The sequence below is a fragment of the Embiotoca jacksoni genome, unplaced genomic scaffold (assembly GCF_022577435.1).
Source record: "Embiotoca jacksoni isolate LCO1_2020_lvr unplaced genomic scaffold, fEmbJac1.0.p SCAF_103, whole genome shotgun sequence".
NCBI lineage: Eukaryota > Metazoa > Chordata > Actinopteri > Embiotocidae > Embiotoca > Embiotoca jacksoni.
In genome coordinates this window covers 358,194-380,807 of record NW_027185234.1, presented here as the reverse complement: position 1 = coordinate 380,807, position 22,614 = coordinate 358,194, and positions in this window count along the sequence as shown.

Sequence of the window (22,614 nt, the reverse complement as noted above, 5' to 3'; positions counted from 1 at the left end):
GAAACACATCCTGAAACATCCTGAAACAGAGAAACATCCTGAAAAGGAGAAACATCCTGAAACAGACAAACATCCTGAAAACAGAAACATCCTGAAACAGACAAACATCCTGAAACAGAGAAACATCCTAAAACCTAGAAACATCCTGAAACAGATAAATATCCTGAAACATAGAAACATCCTGAAACAGAGAACCATCATGAAACAAAGAACGATCCTGAAACAGAGAAACATCCGGAAACAGACAAACATCCTAAAACAGACAAACATCCTGAAACATCCGGAAAAGGAGAAACATCCTGAAACAGACAAACATCCAGAAACAGAAACATCCTAAAACAGAGAAATATCCTGAAACATAGAAAAATCCTGAAACATAGAAACATCCGAAAACAGAGAAAGATCCTGAAACAGGGAAACATCCTGAAGCAGAGAAACATCCTAAAACAGAAACACATCCTGAAACAGAAATACATCCTGAAACAGAGAAACACCCAGAAAAGGAGAAACATCCTGAAACAGACAAACATCCTAAAACATAGTAACATCCTGAAACAGAGTAACACACAGAAACATAGAAACATTCTGAAAAGGAGTAACGTCCTGAAATAGACAAACATCCTGAAACAGAAACAACTTAAAACATAGAAACATCCTGAAACAGAGTAACACCCAGAAACATAGAAACGTCCTGAAAAAGAGAAATGTTCTGAAACAGACTAACATCCTGAAACAGAAACATCCTAAAACATAGAAATATCCTGAAACAGAGAAATATCCTTTAACATAGAAAAATCCTGAAACATAGAAACATCCGAAAACAGAGAAACATCCTGAAACAGACAAACATCCAGAAACAGAGAAATATCCTGAAACATAGAAAAATCCTGAAACATAGAAACAGCCGAAAACAGAGAAACATCCTGAAACAGAGATACATCCTGAAACAGAGAAACATCGTGAAACAGAGAAACATCCTAAAACAGAGAAACACCCTGAAACAGAGAAACATCCTGAAACATAGAAACATCATAAAACAGAGATACATCCTGAAACAGAGAAACATCCTGAAACAGAAACATCCTGAAACAGAGAAACATCCTGACAGAGAGAAACACCCTGAAACAGAGATACATCCTGAAACATAGAAACATCTAAAAACAGAGATAGATCCTGAAACAGAGAAATATCATGAAGCACAGAAACATCCTGAAACAAAGAAACAACCTGAAAAGGTGAAACTTCCTGAAACAGAGAAACATCCTGAAACAGAGAAACATCCTAAAACCTAGGAACATCCTGAAACAGAGATACATCCTGATACAGAAACACCCTAAAAACCTAGAAACATTTTGAAGCAGAGAAATATCCTGACAAGTAGAAACATCCTGAAACAGACAAACATCCTAAAACCAAGTCACATCCTGAAACAGAGAAAACATCCCAAAACAGAGAAACATCCTGAATCAGAGAAACATCCTGAGTCAGAGAAACATTCTGAATCAGAGAAACGTCCTGAAACAGACAAACGTCCTAAAACCAAGTCACATCCTGAAACAGAGATACATCCTGAAAAAGAGAAACATCCTGAAAAGGAGAAACACCCTAAATCAGACAAACATCCTGAAACAGAGTAACACTCATAAATAAAGAAACTTCCAGAAACAGAGAAACATCCTGAAGCAGAGAAACATCCTGACAAGGAGATACATCCTGAAACAGACAAACGTCCTAAAACCGAGAAACATCCTGAAAAAAAAATACATCCTGAAACAGAGAAACATCCAGAAACAGAGAAACATCCGGAAAAGGAGAAACGTCCTGAAACAGACAAACGTCCTGAAACAGAAAAACATCCTAAAACCTAGGAACATCCTGAAACAGAGATACATCCTGAAACAGAGATACATCCTGAAACAGAGAAACATCGTGAGACAGAGAAACATCCTGACAGTGAGAAACACCCTGAAACAGACAAACATCCTGGAAACAGAAACAATCTGAAACAGAGAAACATGCTGAAACAGAGAAACATCCTGAAAAGGAGAAACAATCTGAAACAGTGAAATATCCTAAAACCGAGGAACATCCTGAAACGGAGAAACATTCTGAAACAGAGAAACATCCTGAAAAGAAGAAACATGCTAAAACATAGAAACATCGTGAAACAGACAAACATCCTAAAACCTAGAAATATCCTGAAATAGAGAAAACATCCTAAAACAGAAACACATCCTGAAACACCCTAAAACAGACAAACAACCTGAAACAGAAACATCCTGAAAAAGAGAAACATCCTCAAACAAAGAAACAACCTGAAAAGGTGAAACTTCCTGAAACAGAGAAACATCCTGAAACAGAAAAACATCCTAAAACCTAGGAACATCCTGAAACAGAGATACATCCTGATACAGAAACATCCTAAAAACCTAGAAACATTTTGAAGCAGAGAAATATCCTGACAAGTAGAAACATCCTGAAACAGACAAACGTCCTAAAACCAAGAAACATCCTGAAACAGAGAAAACATCCCAAAACAGAGATACATCCTGAAACAGAGAAAAATCCTGAATCAGAGAAACATCCTGAGTCAGAGAAACATTCTGAATCAGAGAAACATCCTGAAACGGACAAACGTCCTAAAACCAAGTCACATCCTGAAACAGAGAAAACAATCCAAAACAGAGAAACATCCTGAATCAGAGAAACATCCTGAGTCAGAGAAACATTCTGAATCAGATAAACATCCTGAATCAGAGAAAACATCCTAAAACAGACAAACATCCTGAAAAAGAGAAACATCATAAAACAGAGATACATCCTGAAAAAGAGAAACATCCTGAAAAGGAGAAACACCCTAAAACAGACAAACATCCTGAAACAGAAACATCCTGAAAAAGAGAAACATCCTGAAACAAAGAAACAACCAAAAAAGGAGAAACTTCCTGAAACAGAGAAACATCCTGAAACAGAGAAATATCCTAAAACCTAGGAACATCCTGAAACAGAGATACATCCAGGAAACAGAAACAATCTGAAACAGAGAAACATGCTGAAACAGAGAAACATCCTGAAAAGGAGAAACAATCTGAAACAGTGAAACATCCTAAAACCGAGGAACATCCTGAAACGGAGAAACATCCTGAAACAGAGAAACATCCTGAAAAGAAGAAACATCCTAAAACATAGAAACATCCTGAAACAGACAAACATCCTAAAACCTAGAAATATAAAGAAATAGAGAAAACATCCTAAAACAGAAACACATCCTGAAACATCCTGAAACAGAGAAACATCCTGAAAAGGAGAAACATCCTGAAACAGACAAACATCCTGAAAACAGAAACATCCTGAAACAGACAAACATCCTGAAACAGAGAAACATCCTAAAACCTAGAAACATCCTGAAACAGATAAATATCCTGAAACATAGAAACATCCTGAAACAGAGAACCATCATGAAACAAAGAACGATCCTGAAACAGAGAAACATCCGGAAACAGACAAACATCCTAAAACAGACAAACATCCTGAAACATCCGGAAAAGGAGAAACATCCTGAAACAGACAAACATCCAGAAACAGAAACATCCTAAAACAGAGAAATATCCTGAAACATAGAAAAATCCTGAAACATAGAAACATCCGAAAACAGAGAAAGATCCTGAAACAGGGAAACATCCTGAAGCAGAGAAACATCCTGACAAGGAAAAACATCCTGAAACAGACAAACGTCCTAAAACCTAGAAACATCCTGAAACAGAGAAAACATCCTAAAACAGAAACACATCCTGAAACAGAAATACATCCTGAAACAGAGAAACACCCAGAAAAGGAGAAACATCCTGAAACAGACAAACATCCTAAAACATAGTAACATCCTGAAACAGAGTAACACACAGAAACATAGAAACATTCTGAAAAGGAGTAACGTCCTGAAATAGACAAACATCCTGAAACAGAAACAACTTAAAACATAGAAACATCCTGAAACAGAGTAACACCCAGAAACATAGAAACGTCCTGAAAAAGAGAAATGTTCTGAAACAGACTAACATCCTGAAACAGAAACATCCTAAAACATAGAAATATCCTGAAACAGAGAAATATCCTTTAACATAGAAAAATCCTGAAACATAGAAACATCCGAAAACAGAGAAACATCCTGAAACAGACAAACATCCAGAAACAGAAACATCCTAAAACAGAGAAATATCCTGAAACATAGAAAAATCCTGAAACATAGAAACAGCCGAAAACAGAGAAACATCCTGAAACAGAGATACATCCTGAAACAGAGAAACATCGTGAAACAGAGAAACATCCTAAAACAGAGAAACACCCTGAAACAGAGAAACATCCTGAAACATAGAAACATCATAAAACAGAGATACATCCTGAAACAGAGAAACATCCTGAAACAGAAACATCCTGAAACAGAGAAACATCCTGACAGAGAGAAACACCCTGAAACAGAGATACATCCTGAAACATAGAAACATCTAAAAACAGAGATAGATCCTGAAACAGAGAAATATCATGAAGCACAGAAACATCCTGAAACAAAGAAACAACCTGAAAAGGTGAAACTTCCTGAAACAGACAAACGTCCTGAAACAGAAACATCCTGAAACCAAGAAACATCCTGAAACAGAGAATTATCCTGAAACATAGAAAAATCCTGAAACATAGAAACATCCGAAAACAGAGATAGATCCTGAAACAGAGAAACATCCTGAAGCAGAGAAACATCCTGACAAGGAAAAACATCCTGAAACAGACAAACGTCCTAAAACATAGAAACATCCTGAAACAGAGAAAACATCCTAAAACAGAAACACATCCTGAAAAAGAAATACATCCTGAAACAGAGAAACACCCAGAAAAGGAGAAACATCCTGAAACAGACAAACATCCTAAAACATAGTTACATCCTGAAACAGAGTAACACACAGAAACATAGAAACATTCTGAAAAGGAGTAACGTCCTGAAATAGACAAACATCCTGAAACAGAAACATCTTAAAACATAGAAACATCCTGAAACAGAGTAACACCCTGAAACATAGAAACGTCCTGAAACAGAGAAATGTTCTGAAACAGACTAACATCCTGAAACAGAAACATCCTAAAACATAGAAACATCCTGAAACAGAGAAATATCCTTTAACATAGAAACATCCTGAAACACAAACATCCTGAAAAGGAGAAACACCCTGAAATAGACAAACATCCTGAAACAGAGAAACATCCTGAAACAAAGAAACAACCTGAAAAGGAGAAACATCGTGAAACAGACAAACGTCCTGGAAACAGAAACATCCTGAAACAGAGAAACATCCTGAATCAGAGAAACATCCTGAGTCAGAGAAACATTCTGAATCAGATAAACATCCTGAATCAGAGAAACCATCCTGAATCAGAGAAACATCAATAGTCAGAGAAACATTGTGAATCAGAGAAACATCCTGAGTCAGAGAAACATCAATAGTCAGTGAAACATCCTGAATCAGAGAAACATCCTGAGTCAGAGAAACATTCTGAATCAGATAAACATCCTGAATCAGAGAAAACATCCTAAAACAGACAAACATCCTGGAAAAGAGAAACATCTGAAACATAGAAACATCATAAAACAGAGATACATCCTGAAACAGAGAAACATCCTGAAACAGAAACATCCTGAAAAAGAGAAACACCCTAAAACAGATAAACAACCTGAAACAGAAACATCCTGAAAAAGAGAAACATCCTGAAACAAAGAAACAACCTGAAAAGGTGAAACTTCCTGAAACAGAGAAACATCCTGAAACAGAGAAACATCCTAAAACCTAGGAACATCCTGAAACAGAGATAAATCCTGATACAGGAACATCCTAAAAACCTAGAAACATTTTGAAGCAGAGAAATATCCTGAAACAGAGAAAACATCCCAAAACAGAGATACATCCTGAAACAGAGAAAAATCCTGAAACAGAGAAACATCCTGAAACATAGAAACATCCGAAAACAGAGATAGATCCTGAAACAGAGAAACATCCTGAAGCAGAGAAACATCCTGACAAGGAAAAACATCCTGAAACAGACAAACGTCCTAAAACATAGAAACATCCTGAAACAGAGAAAACATCCTAAAACAGAAACACATCCTGAAAAAGAAATACATCCTGAAACAGAGAAACACCCAGAAAAGGAGAAACATCCTGAAACAGACAAACATCCTAAAACATAGTTACATCCTGAAACAGAGTAACACACAGAAACATAGAAACATTCTGAAAAGGAGTAACGTCCTGAAATAGACAAACATCCTGAAACAGAAACATCTTAAAACATAGAAACATCCTGAAACAGAGTAACACCCTGAAACATAGAAACGTCCTGAAACAGAGAAATGTTCTGAAACAGACTAACATCCTGAAACAGAAACATCCTAAAACATAGAAACATCCTGAAACAGAGAAATATCCTTTAACATAGAAACATCCTGAAACACAAACATCCTGAAAAGGAGAAACACCCTGAAATAGACAAACATCCTGAAACAGAGAAACATCCTGAAACAAAGAAACAACCTGAAAAGGAGAAACATCGTGAAACAGACAAACGTCCTGGAAACAGAAACATCCTGAAACAGAGAAACATCCTGAATCAGAGAAACATCCTGAGTCAGAGAAACATTCTGAATCAGATAAACATCCTGAATCAGAGAAACCATCCTGAATCAGAGAAACATCAATAGTCAGAGAAACATTGTGAATCAGAGAAACATCCTGAGTCAGAGAAACATCAATAGTCAGTGAAACATCCTGAATCAGAGAAACATCCTGAGTCAGAGAAACATTCTGAATCAGATAAACATCCTGAATCAGAGAAAACATCCTAAAACAGACAAACATCCTGGAAAAGAGAAACATCTGAAACATAGAAACATCATAAAACAGAGATACATCCTGAAACAGAGAAACATCCTGAAACAGAAACATCCTGAAAAAGAGAAACACCCTAAAACAGACAAACAACCTGAAACAGAAACATCCTGAAAAAGAGAAACATCCTGAAACAAAGAAACAACCTGAAAAGGTGAAACTTCCTGAAACAGAGAAACATCCTGAAACAGAGAAACATCCTAAAACCTAGGAACATCCTGAAACAGAGATACATCCTGATACAGGAACATCCTAAAAACCTAGAAACATTTTGAAGCAGAGAAATATCCTGAAACAGAGAAAACATCCCAAAACAGAGATACATCCTGAAACAGAGAAAAATCCTGAATCAGAGAAACATCCTGAGTCAGAGAAACATTCTGAATCAGAGAAACATCCTGAAACAGACAAACGTCCTAAAACCAAGTCACATCCTGAAACAGAGAAAACATCCCAAAACAGAGAAACATCCTGAATCAGAGAAACATCCTGAGTCAGAGAAACATTCTGAATCAGACGAGCATCCTGAATCAGAGAAAACATCCTAAAACAGACAAACATCCTGAAAAAGAGAAACATCATAAAACAGAGATACATCCTGAAAAAGAGAAACATCCTGAAAAGGAGAAACACCCTAAATCAGACAAACATCCTGAAACAGAGTAACACTCATAAATAAAGAAACTTCCAGAAACAGAGAAACATCCTGAAGCAGAGAAACATCCTGACAAGGAGATACATCCTGAAACAGACAAACGTCCTAAAACCGAGAAACATCCTGAAAAAAAAATACATCCTGAAACAGAGAAACATCCAGAAACAGAGAAACATCCGGAAAAGGAGAAACGTCCTGAAACAGACAAACGTCCTGAAACAGAAAAACATCCTAAAACCTAGGAACATCCTGAAACAGAGATACATCCTGAAACAGAGATACATCCTGAAACAGAGAAACATCGTGAGACAGAGAAACATCCTGACAGTGAGAAACACCCTGAAACAGACAAACATCCTGGAAACAGAAACAATCTGAAACAGAGAAACATGCTGAAACAGAGAAACATCCTGAAAAGGAGAAACAATCTGAAACAGTGAAATATCCTAAAACCGAGGAACATCCTGAAACGGAGAAACATTCTGAAACAGAGAAACATCCTGAAAAGAAGAAACATCCTAAAACATAGAAACATCGTGAAACAGACAAACATCCTAAAACCTAGAAATATCCTGAAATAGAGAAAACATCCTAAAACAGAAACACATCCTGAAACACCCTAAAACAGACAAACAACCTGAAACAGAAACATCCTGAAAAAGAGAAACATCCTCAAACAAAGAAACAACCTGAAAAGGTGAAACTTCCTGAAACAGAGAAACATCCTGAAACAGAGAAACATCCTAAAACCTAGGAACATCCTGAAACAGAGATACATCCTGATACAGAAACATCCTAAAAACCTAGAAACATTTAGAAGCAGAGAAATATCCTGACAAGTAGAAACATCCTGAAACAGACAAACGTCCTAAAACCAAGAAACATCCTGAAACAGAGAAAACATCCCAAAACAGAGATACATCCTGAAACAGAGAAAAATCCTGAATCAGAGAAACATCCTGAGTCAGAGAAACATTCTGAATCAGAGAAACATCCTGAAACAGACAAACGTCCTAAAACCAAGTCACATCCTGAAACAGAGAAAACAATCCAAAACAGAGAAACATCCTGAATCAGAGAAACATCCTGAGTCAGAGAAACATTCTGAATCAGATAAACATCCTGAATCAGAGAAAACATCCTAAAACAGACAAACATCCTGAAAAAGAGAAACATCATAAAACAGAGATACATCCTGAAAAAGAGAAACATCCTGAAAAGGAGAAACACCCTAAAACAGACAAACATCCTGAAACAGAAACATCCTGAAAAAGAGAAACATCCTGAAACAAAGAAACAACCAAAAAAGGAGAAACTTCCTGAAACAGAGAAACATCCTGAAACAGAGAAATATCCTAAAACCTAGGAACATCCTGAAACAGAGATACATCCAGGAAACAGAAACAATCTGAAACAGAGAAACATGCTGAAACAGAGAAACATCCTGAAAAGGAGAAACAATCTGAAACAGTGAAACATCCTAAAACCGAGGAACATCCTGAAACGGAGAAACATCCTGAAACAGAGAAACATCCTAAAACATAGAAACATCCTGAAACAGACAAACATCCTAAAACCTAGAAATATAAAGAAATAGAGAAAACATCCTAAAACAGAAACACATCCTGAAACATCCTGAAACAGAGAAACATCCTGAAAAGGAGAAACATCCTGAAACAGACAAACATCCTGAAAACAGAAACATCCTGAAACAGACAAACATCCTGAAACAGAGAAACATCCTAAAACCTAGAAACATCCTGAAACAGATAAATATCCTGAAACATAGAAACATCCTGAAACAGAGAACCATCATGAAACAAAGAACGATCCTGAAACAGAGAAACATCCGGAAACAGACAAACATCCTAAAACAGACAAACATCCTGAAACATCCGGAAAAGGAGAAACATCCTGAAACAGACAAACATCCAGAAACAGAAACATCCTAAAACAGAGAAATATCCTGAAACATAGAAAAATCCTGAAACATAGAAACATCCGAAAACAGAGAAAGATCCTGAAACAGGGAAACATCCTGAAGCAGAGAAACATCCTGACAAGGAAAAACATCCTGAAACAGACAAACGTCCTAAAACCTAGAAACATCCTGAAACAGAGAAAACATCCTAAAACAGAAACACATCCTGAAACAGAAATACATCCTGAAACAGAGAAACACCCAGAAAAGGAGAAACATCCTGAAACAGACAAACATCCTAAAACATAGTAACATCCTGAAACAGAGTAACACACAGAAACATAGAAACATTCTGAAAAGGAGTAACGTCCTGAAATAGACAAACATCCTGAAACAGAAACAACTTAAAACATAGAAACATCCTGAAACAGAGTAACACCCAGAAACATAGAAACGTCCTGAAAAAGAGAAATGTTCTGAAACAGACTAACATCCTGAAACAGAAACATCCTAAAACATAGAAATATCCTGAAACAGAGAAATATCCTTTAACATAGAAAAATCCTGAAACATAGAAACATCCGAAAACAGAGAAACATCCTGAAACAGACAAACATCCAGAAACAGAAACATCCTAAAACAGAGAAATATCCTGAAACATAGAAAAATCCTGAAACATAGAAACAGCCGAAAACAGAGAAACATCCTGAAACAGAGATACATCCTGAAACAGAGAAACATCGTGAAACAGAGAAACATCCTAAAACAGAGAAACACCCTGAAACAGAGAAACATCCTGAAACATAGAAACATCATAAAACAGAGATACATCCTGAAACAGAGAAACATCCTGAAACAGAAACATCCTGAAACAGAGAAACATCCTGACAGAGAGAAACACCCTGAAACAGAGATACATCCTGAAACATAGAAACATCTAAAAACAGAGATAGATCCTGAAACAGAGAAATATCATGAAGCACAGAAACATCCTGAAACAAAGAAACAACCTGAAAAGGTGAAACTTCCTGAAACAGAGAAACATCCTGAAACAGAGAAACATCCTAAAACCTAGGAACATCCTGAAACAGAGATACATCCTGATACAGAAACACCCTAAAAACCTAGAAACATTTTGAAGCAGAGAAATATCCTGACAAGTAGAAACATCCTGAAACAGACAAACATCCTAAAACCAAGTCACATCCTGAAACAGAGAAAACATCCCAAAACAGAGAAACATCCTGAATCAGAGAAACATCCTGAGTCAGAGAAACATTCTGAATCAGAGAAACGTCCTGAAACAGACAAACGTCCTAAAACCAAGTCACATCCTGAAACAGAGAAAACATCCCAAAACAGAGAAACATCCTGAATCAGAGAAACATCCTGAGTCAGAGAAACATTCTGAATCAGATAAACATCCTGAATCAGAGAAAACATCCTAAAACAGACAAACATCCTGAAAAAGAGAAACATCATAAAACAGAGATACATCCTGAAAAAGAGAAACATCCTGAAAAGGAGAAACACCCTAAAACAGACAAACATCCTGAAACAGAAACATCCTGAAAAAGAGAAACATCCTGAAACAAAGAAACAACCTAAAAAGGAGAAACTTCCTGAAACAGAGAAACATCCTGAAACAGAGAAATATCCTAAAACCTAGGAACATCCTGAAACAGAGATACATCCTGAAACAGAAACATCCTAAAAACCTAGAAACATTTTGTAGCAGAGAAATATCCTGAGAAGTAGAAACATCTTGAAACAGACAAACATCATAAAACCTAGGAACATCCTGAAACAGACAAAACATCCAAAAACAGACAACCATCCTGAAACAGAGTAACACTCACAAATAAAGAAACTTCCAGAAACAGAGAAACATCCTGAAAAGGAGAAACATCCTGAAACAGAGAAAACATCCTAAATCAGACAAACATCCTGAAACAGAGTAACACTCATAAATAAAGAAACTTCCAGAAACAGAGAAACATCCTGAAGCAGAGAAACATCCTGACAAGGAGATACATCCTGAAACAGACAAACGTCCTAAAACCGAGAAACATCCTGAAAAAAAAATACATCCTGAAAAAGAGAAACATCCAGAAACAGAGAAACATCCGGAAAAGGAGAAACGTCCTGAAACAGACAAACGTCCTGAAACAGAAAAACATCCTAAAACCTAGGAACATCCTGAAACAGAGATACATCCTGAAACAGAGATACATCCTGAAACAGAGAAACATCGTGAGACAGAGAAACATCCTAAAACAGAGAAACACCCTGAAACAGAGAAACATCCTGACAGAGAGAAACACCCTGAAACAGACAAACATCCTGGAAACAGAAACAATCTGAAACAGAGAAACATGCTGAAACAGAGAAACATCCTGAAAAGGAGAAACAATCTGAAACAGTGAAACATCCTAAAACCGAGGAACATCCTGAAACGGAGAAACATCCTGAAAAGAAGAAACATCCTAAAACATAGAAACATCCTGAAACAGAGAAACACCCAGAAAAGGAGAAATATCCTGAAAAAGACAAACATCCTAAAACATAGTAACATTCTGAAACAGAGTAACACAGAAACATAGAAACGTCCTGAAAAAGAGAAATGTTCTGAAACAGACTAACATCCTGAAACAGAAACATCCTAAAACATAGAAATATCCTGAAACAGAGAAATATCCTTTAACATAGAAACATCCTGAAACAGAGAAACATCGTGAAACAGAGAAACATCCTAAAACAGAGAAACACCCTGAAACAGAGAAACATCCTGAAACAGAGAAAACATCCTTAAACAGACAAACATCCTGAAAAAGAGAAACATCTGAAACATAGAAACATCATAAAACAGAGATACATCCTGAAACAGAGAAACATCCTGAAACAGAAACATCCTGAAACAGAGATACATCCTGAAACATAGAAACATCTAAAAACAGAGATAGATCCTAAAACAGAGAAATATCATGAAGCAGAGAAACATCCTGACAACGAAAAACATCCTGAAACAGACAAACGTCCTAAAACATCCGGAAAAGGAGAAACATCCTGAAACAGACAAACATCCAGAAACAGAAACATCCTAAAACAGAGAAATATCCTGAAACATAGAAAAATCCTGAAACATAGAAACATCGGAAAACAGAGAAAGATCCTGAAACAGGGAAACATCCTGAAGCAGAGAAACATCCTGACAAGGAAAAACATCCTGAAACAGACAAATGTCCTAAAACCTAGAAACATCCTGAAATAGAGAAAACATCCTGAAACAGAAACACATCCTGAAAAAGGGAAATATCCTGAAACATAGAAACATCCTGAAAAGGAGAAACATCCTGAAACAGACAAACATCCTGAAAACAGAAACATCCTGAAACAGACAAACATCCTGAAACGGAGAAACATCCTAAAACCTAGAAACATCCTGAAACAGATAAATATCCTGAAACATAGAAACATCCTGAAACAGACAAACATCCTAAAACAGACAAACATCCTGAAACATCCGGAAAAGGAGAAACATCCTGAAACAGACAAACATCCAGAAACAGAAACATCCTAAAACCTAGAAACATCCTGAAACAGAGAAATATCCTGAAACATAGAAAAATCCTGAAACATAGAAACATCCGAAAACAGAGATAGATCCTGAAACAGAGAAAAATCCTGAATCAGAGAAACATCCTGAGTCAGAGAAACATTCTGAATCAGAGAAACATCCTGAAACAGACAAACGTCCTAAAACCAAGTCACATCCTGAAACAGAGAAAACATCCCAAAACAGAGAAACATCCTGAGTCAGAGAAACATCCTGAGTCAGAGAAACATTCTGAATCAGATAAACATCCTGAATCAGAGAAAACATCCTAAAACAGACAAACATCCTGAAAAAGAGAAACATCCGAAAACAGAGAGACATCCTGAAACAGACAAACATCCAGAAACAGAAACATCCTAAAACAGAGAAATATCCTGAAACATAGAAACATCCTGAAACAGAGAAACATCGTGAAACAGAGAAACATCCTAAAACAGAGAAACACCCTGAAACAGAGAAACATCCTGAAACAGAGAAAACATCATTAAACAGACTAACATCCTGAAAAAGAGAAACATCTGAAACATAGAAACATCATAAAACAGAGATACATCCTGAAACAGAGAAACATCCTGAAACAGAAACATCCTGAAACAGAGATACATCCTGAAACATAGAAACATCTAAAAACAGAGATAGATCCTAAAACAGAGAAATATCATGAAGCAGAGAAACATCCTGACAACGAAAAACATCCTGAAACAGACAAACGTCCTAAAACATCCGGAAAAGGAGAAACATCCTGAAACAGACAAACATCCAGAAACAGAAACATCCTAAAACAGAGAAATATCCTGAAACATAGAAAAATCCTGAAACATAGAAACATCCGAAAACAGAGAAAGATCCTGAAACAGGGAAACATCCTGAAGCAGAGAAACATCCTGACAAGGAAAAACATCCTGAAACAGACAAACGTCCTAAAACCTAGAAACATCCTGAAATAGAGAAAACATCCTGAAAAAGGGAAATATCCTGAAACATAGAAACATCCTGAAAAGGAGAAACATCCTGAAACAGAGAAACATCCTAAAACCTAGAAACATCCTGAAACAGATAAATATCCTGAAACATAGAAACATCCTGAAACAGACAAACATCCTAAAACAGACAAACATCCTGAAACATCCGGAAAAGGAGAAACATCCTGAAACAGACAAACATCCAGAAACAGAAACATCCTAAAACCTAGAAACATCCTGAAACAGAGAAATATCCTGAAACATAGAAAAATCCTGAAACATAGAAACATCCGAAAACAGAGATAGATCCTGAAACAGAGAAAAATCCTGAATCAGAGAAACATCCTGAGACAAAGAAACAACCTGAAAAGGTGAAACTTCCTGAAACAGAGAAACATCCTGAAACAGAGAAACATCCTAAAACCTAGGAACATCCTGAAACAGAGATACATCCTGATACAGAAACACCTTAAAAACCTAGAAACATTTTGAAGCAGAGAAATATCCTGACAAGTAGAAACATCTTGAAACAGACAAACGTCCTAAAACCAAGTAACATCCTGAAACAGAGAAAACATCCCAAAACAGAGATACATCCTGAAAGAGAAAAATCCTGAATCAGAGAAACATCCTGAGTCAGAGAAACATTCTGAATCAGAGAAACGTCCTGAAACAGACAAACGTCCTAAAACCAAGTCACATCCTGAAACAGAGAAAACATCCCAAAACAGAGAAACATCCTGAATCAGAGAAACATCCTGAGTCAGAGAAACATTCTGAATCAGATAAACATCCTGAATCAGAGAAAACATCCTAAAACAGACAAACATCCTGAAAAAGAGAAACATCATAAAACAGAGATACATCCTGAAAAAGAGAAACATCCTGAAAAGGAGAAACACCCTAAAACAGACAAACATCCTGAAACAGAAACATCCTGAAAAAGAGAAACATCCTGAAACAAAGAAACAACCTGAAAAGGAGAAACTTCCTGAAACAGAGAAACATCCTGAAACAGAGAAATATCCTAAAACCTAGGAACATCCTGAAACAGAAACATCCTAAAAACCTAGAAACATTTTGTAGCAGAGAAATATCCTGAGAAGTAGAAACATCTTGAAACAGACAAACATCCTAAAACCTAGGAACATCCTGAAACAGACAAAACATCCAAAAACAGACAACCATCCTGAAACAGAGTAACACTCACAAATAAAGAAACTTCCAGAAACAGAGAAACATCCTGAAAAGGAGAAACATCCTGAAACAGAGAAAACATCCTAAATCAGACAAACATCCTGAAACAGAGTAACACTCATAAATAAAGAAACTTCCAGAAACAGAGAAACATCCTGAAGCAGAGAAACATCCTGACAAGGAGATACATCCTGAAACAGACAAACGTCCTAAAACCGAGAAACATCCTGAAAAAAAAATACATCCTGAAACAGAGAAACATCCAGAAACAGAGAAACATCCGGAAAAGGAGAAACGTCCTGAAACAGACAAACGTCCTGAAACAGAAAAACATCCTAAAACCTAGGAACATCCTGAAACAGAGATACATCCTGAAACAGAGATACATCCTGAAACAGAGAAACATCGTGAGACAGAGAAACATCCTAAAACAGAGAAACACCCTGAAACAGAGAAACATCCTGACAGAGAGAAACACCCTGAAACAGACAAACATCCTGGAAACAGAAACAATCTGAAACAGAGAAACATGCTGAAACAGAGAAACATCCTGAAAAGGAGAAACAATCTGAAACAGTGAAACATCCTAAAACCGAGGAACATCCTGAAACGGAGAAACATCCTGAAACAGAGAAACATCCTGAAAAGAAGAAACATCCTAAAACATAGAAACATCCTGAAACAGAGAAACACCCAGAAAAGGAGAAATATCCTGAAACAGACAAACATCCTAAAACATAGTAACATTCTGAAACAGAGTAACACACAGAAACATAGAAACGTCCTGAAAAAGAGAAATGTTCTGAAACAGACTAACATCCTGAAACAGAAACATCCTAAAACATAGAAATATCCTGAAACAGAGAAATATCCTTTCACATAGAAAAATCCTGAAACATAGAAACATCCGAAAACAGAGAAACATCCTGAAACAGACAAACATCCAGAAACAGAAACATCCTAAAACAGAGAAATATCCTGAAACATAGAAACATCCTGAAACAGAGAAACATCGTGAAACAGAGAAACATCCTAAAAATGAGAAACACCCTGAAACAGAGAAACCATCCTTAAACAGACAAACATCCTGAAAAAGAGAAACATCTGAAACATAGAAACATCATAAAACAGAGATACATCCTGAAACAGAGAAACATCCTGAAACAGAAACATCCTGAAACAGAGATACATCCTGAAACATAGAAACATCTAAAAACAGAGATAGATCCTAAAACAGAGAAATATCATGAAGCAGAGAAACATCATGACAACGAAAAACATCCTGAAACAGACAAACGTCCTAAAACATCCGGAAAAGGAGAAACATCCTGAAACAGACAAACATCCAGAAACAGAAACATCCTAAAACAGAGAAATATCCTGAAACATAGAAAAATCCTGAAACATAGAAACATCCGAAAACAGAGAAAGATCCTGAAACAGGGAAACATCCTGAAGCAGAGAAACATCCTGACAAGGAAAAACAACCTGAAACAGACAAACGTCCTAAAACCTAGAAACATCCTGAAATAGAGAAAACATCCTGAAACAGAAACACATCCTGAAACAGGGAAATATCCTGAAACAGAGAAACATCCTGAAAAGGAGAAACATCCTGAAACAGACAAACATCCTGAAAACAGAAACATCCTGAAACAGACAAACATCCTGAAACAGAGAAACATCCTAAAACCTAGAAACATCCTGAAACAGATAAATATCCTGAAACATAGAAACATCCTGAAACAGACAAACATCCTAAAACAGACAAACATCCTGAAACATCCGGAAAAGGAGAAACATCCTAAAACCTAGAAACATCCTGAAACAGAGAAACATACTGAAACAGAAACATCCTGAAACATAGAAACATCTAAAAACAGAGATAGATCCTAAAACAGAGAAATATCATGAAGCAGAGAAACATCCTGACAACGAAAAACATCCTGAAACAGACAAACGTCCTAAAACATCCGGAAAAGGAGAAACATCCTGAAACAGACAAACATCCAGAAACAGAAACATCCTAAAACAGAGAAATATCCTGAAACATAGAAAAATCCTGAAACATAGAAACATCCGAAAACAGAGAAAGATCCTGAAACAGAAACATCCTGAAAAAGAGAAACATCCTGAAACAAAGAAACAACCTGAAAAGGAGAAACTTCCTGAAACAGAGAAACATCCTGAAACAGAGAAATATCCTAAAACCTAGGAACATCCTGAAACAGAGATACATCCTGAAACAGAAACATCCTAAAAACCTGGAAACATTTTGTAGCAGAGAAATATCCTGACAAGTAGAAACATCTTGAAACAGACAAACATCCTAAAACCTAGGAACATCCTGAAACAGACAAAACATCCAAAAACAGACAACCATCCTGAAACAGAGTAACACTCACAAATAAAGAAACTTCCAGAAACAGAGAAACATCCTGAAAAGGAGAAACATCCTGAAACAGAGAAAACATCCTAAATCAGACAAACATCCTGAAACAGAGTAACACTCATAAATAAAGAAACTTCCAGAAACAGAGAAACATCCTGAAAAGGAGAAACATCCTGAAACAGAGAAAACATCCTAAATCAGACAAACATCCTGAAACAGAGTAACACTCATAAATAAAGAAACTTCCAGAAACAGAGAAACATCCTGAAGCAGAGAAACATCCTGACAAGGAGATACATCCTGAAACAGACAAACGTCCTAAAACCGAGAAACATCCTGAAAAAAAAATACATCCTGAAACAGAGAAACATCCAGAAACAGAGAAACATCCGGAAAAGGAGAAACGTCCTGAAACAGACAAACGTCCTGAAACAGAAAAACATCCTAAAACCTAGGAACATCCTGAAACAGAGATACATCCTGAAACAGAGATACATCCTGAAACAGAGAAACATCGTGAGACAGAGAAACATCCTAAAACAGAGAAACACCCTGAAACAGAGAAACATCCTGACAGAGAGAAACACCCTGAAACAGACAAACATCCTGGAAACAGAAACAATCTGAAACAGAGAAACATGCTGAAACAGAGAAACATCCTGAAAAGGAGAAACAATCTGAAACAGTGAAACATCCTAAAACCGAGGAACATCCTGAAACGGAGAAACATCCTGAAACAGAGAAACATCCTGAAAAGAAGAAACATCCTAAAACATAGAAACATCCTGAAACAGAGAAACACCCAGAAAAGGAGAAATATCCTGAAACAGACAAACATCCTAAAACATAGTAACATTCTGAAACAGAGTAACACACAGAAACATAGAAACGTCCTGAAAAAGAGAAATGTTCTGAAACAGACTAACATCCTGAAACAGAAACATCCTAAAACATAGAAATATCCTGAAACAGAGAAATATCCTTTCACATAGAAAAATCCTGAAACATAGAAACATCCGAAAACAGAGAAACATCCTGAAACAGACAAACATCCAGAAACAGAAACATCCTAAAACAGAGAAATATCCTGAAACATAGAAACATCCTGAAACAGAGAAACATCGTGAAACAGAGAAACATCCTAAAAATGAGAAACACCCTGAAACAGAGAAACCATCCTTAAACAGACAAACATCCTGAAAAAGAGAAACATCTGAAACATAGAAACATCATAAAACAGAGATACATCCTGAAACAGAGAAACATCCTGAAACAGAAACATCCTGAAACAGAGATACATCCTGAAACATAGAAACATCTAAAAACAGAGATAGATCCTAAAACAGAGAAATATCATGAAGCAGAGAAACATCATGACAACGAAAAACATCCTGAAACAGACAAACGTCCTAAAACATCCGGAACAGGAGAAACATCCTGAAACAGACAAACATCCAGAAACAGAAACATCCTAAAACAGAGAAATATCCTGAAACATAGAAAAATCCTGAAACATAGAAACATCCGAAAACAGAGAAAGATCCTGAAACAGGGAAACATCCTGAAGCAGAGAAACATCCTGACAAGGAAAAACAACCTGAAACAGACAAACGTCCTAAAACCTAGAAACATCCTGAAATAGAGAAAACATCCTGAAACAGAAACACATCCTGAAACAGGGAAATATCCTGAAACAGAGAAACATCCTGAAAAGGAGAAACATCCTGAAACAGACAAACATCCTGAAAACAGAAACATCCTGAAACAGACAAACATCCTAAAACCTAGAAACATCCTGAAACAGATAAATATCCTGAAACATAGAAACATCCTGAAACAGACAAACATCCTAAAACAGACAAACATCCTGAAACATCCGGAAAAGGAGAAACATCCTGAAACAGACAAACATCCAGAAACAGAAACATCCTAAAACCTAGAAACATCCTGAAACAGAGAAACATACTGAAACAGAAACATCCTGAAACAGATATACATCCTGAAACATAGAAACATCTAAAAACAGAGATAGATCCTAAAACAGAGAAATATCATGAAGCAGAGAAACATCCTGACAACGAAAAACATCCTGAAACAGACAAACGTCCTAAAACATCCGGAAAAGGAGAAACATCCTGAAACAGACAAACATCCAGAAACAGAAACATCCTAAAACAGAGAAATATCCTGAAACATAGAAAAATCCTGAAACATAGAAACATCCGAAAACAGAGAAAGATCCTGAAACAGAAACATCCTGAAAAAGAGAAACATCCTGAAACAAAGAAACAACCTGAAAAGGAGAAACTTCCTGAAACAGAGAAACATCCTGAAACAGAGAAATATCCTAAAACCTAGGAACATCCTGAAACAGAGATACATCCTGAAACAGAAACATCCTAAAAACCTGGAAACATTTTGTAGCAGAGAAATATCCTGACAAGTAGAAACATCTTGAAACAGACAAACATCCTAAAACCTAGGAACATCCTGAAACAGACAAAACATCCAAAAACAGACAACCATCCTGAAACAGAGTAACACTCACAAATAAAGAAACTTCCAGAAACAGAGAAACATCCTGAAAAGGAGAAACATCCTGAAACAGAGAAAACATCCTAAATCAGACAAACATCCTGAAACAGAGTAACACTCATAAATAAAGAAACTTCCAGAAACAGAGAAACATCCTGAAGCAGAGAAACATCCTGACAAGGAGATATATCCTGAAACAGACAAACGTCCTAAAACCGAGAAACATCCTGAAAAAAAAATACATCCTGAAACAGAGAAACATCCAGAAACAGAGAAACATCCGGAAAAGGAGAAACGTCCTGAAACAGACAAACGTCCTGAAACAGAAAAACATCCTAAAACCTAGGAACATCCTGAAACAGAGATACATCCTGAAACAGAGATACATCCTGAAACAGAGAAACATCGTGAGACAGAGAAACATCCTAAAACAGAGATACATCCTGAAACATAGAAACATCTAAAAACAGAGATAGATCCTAAAACAGAGAAATATCATGAAGCAGAGAAACATCATGACAACGAAAAACATCCTGAAACAGACAAACGTCCTAAAACATCCGGAAAAGGAGAAACATCCTGAAACAGACAAACATCCAGAAACAGAAACATCCTAAAACAGAGAAATATCCTGAAACATAGAAAAATCCTGAAACATAGAAACATCCGAAAACAGAGAAAGATCCTGAAACAGGGAAACATCCTGAAGCAGAGAAACATCCTGACAAGGAAAAACAACCTGAAACAGACAAACGTCCTAAAACCTAGAAACATCCTGAAATAGAGAAAACATCCTGAAACAGAAACACATCCTGAAACAGGGAAATATCCTGAAACAGAGAAACATCCTGAAAAGGAGAAACATCCTGAAACAGACAAACATCCTGAAAACAGAAACATCCTGAAACAGACAAACATCCTGAAACAGAGAAACATCCTAAAACCTAGAAACATCCTGAAACAGATAAATATCCTGAAACATAGAAACATCCTGAAACAGACAAACATCCTAAAACAGACAAACATCCTGAAACATCCGGATAAGGAGAAACATCCTGAAACAGACAAACATCCAGAAACAGAAACATCCTAAAACCTAGAAACATCCTGAAACAGAGAAACATACTGAAACAGAAACATCCTGAAACAGATATACATCCTGAAACATAGAAACATCTAAAAACAGAGATAGATCCTAAAACAGAGAAATATCATGAAGCAGAGAAACATCCTGACAACGAAAAACATCCTGAAACAGACAAACGTCCTAAAACATCCGGAAAAGGAGAAACATCCTGAAACAGACAAACATCCAGAAACAGAAACATCCTAAAACAGAGAAATATCCTGAAACATAGAAAAATCCTGAAACATAGAAACATCCGAAAACAGAGAAAGATCCTGAAACAGAAACATCCTGAAAAAGAGAAACATCCTGAAACAAAGAAACAACCTGAAAAGGAGAAACTTCCTGAAACAGAGAAACATCCTGAAACAGAGAAATATCCTAAAACCTAGGAACATCCTGAAACAGAGATACATCCTGAAACAGAAACATCCTAAAAACCTAGAAACATTTTGTAGCAGAGAAATATCCTGACAAGTAGAAACATCTTGAAACAGACAAACATCCTAAAACCTAGGAACATCCTGAAACAGACAAAACATCCAAAAACAGACAACCATCCTGAAACAGAGTAACACTCACAAATAAAGAAACTTCCAGAAACAGAGAAACATCCTGAAAAGGAGAAACATCCTGAAACAGAGAAAACATCCTAAATCAGACAAACATCCTGAAACAGAGTAACACTCATAAATAAAGAAACTTCCAGAAACAGAGAAACATCCTGAAGCAGAGAAACATCCTGACAAGGAGATATATCCTGAAACAGACAAACGTCCTAAAACCGAGAAACATCCTGAAAAAAAAATACATCCTGAAACAGAGAAACATCCAGAAACAGAGAAACATCCGGAAAAGGAGAAACGTCCTGAAACAGACAAACGTCCTGAAACAGAAAAACATCCTAAAACCTAGGAACATCCTGAAACAGAGATACATCCTGAAACAGAGATACATCCTGAAACAGAGAAACATCGTGAGACAGAGAAACATCCTAAAACAGAGAAACACCCTGAAACAGAGAAACATCCTGACAGAGAGAAACACCCTGAAACAGACAAACATCCTGGAAACAGAAACAATCTGAAATAGAGAAACATGCTGAAACAGAGAAACATCCTGAAAAGGAGAAACAATCTGAAACAGTGAAATATCCTAAAACCGAGGAACATCCTGAAACGGAGAAACATCCTGAAACAGAGAAACATCCTGAAAAGAAGAAACATCCTAAAACATAGAAACATCGTGAAACAGACAAACATCCTAAAACCTAGAAATATC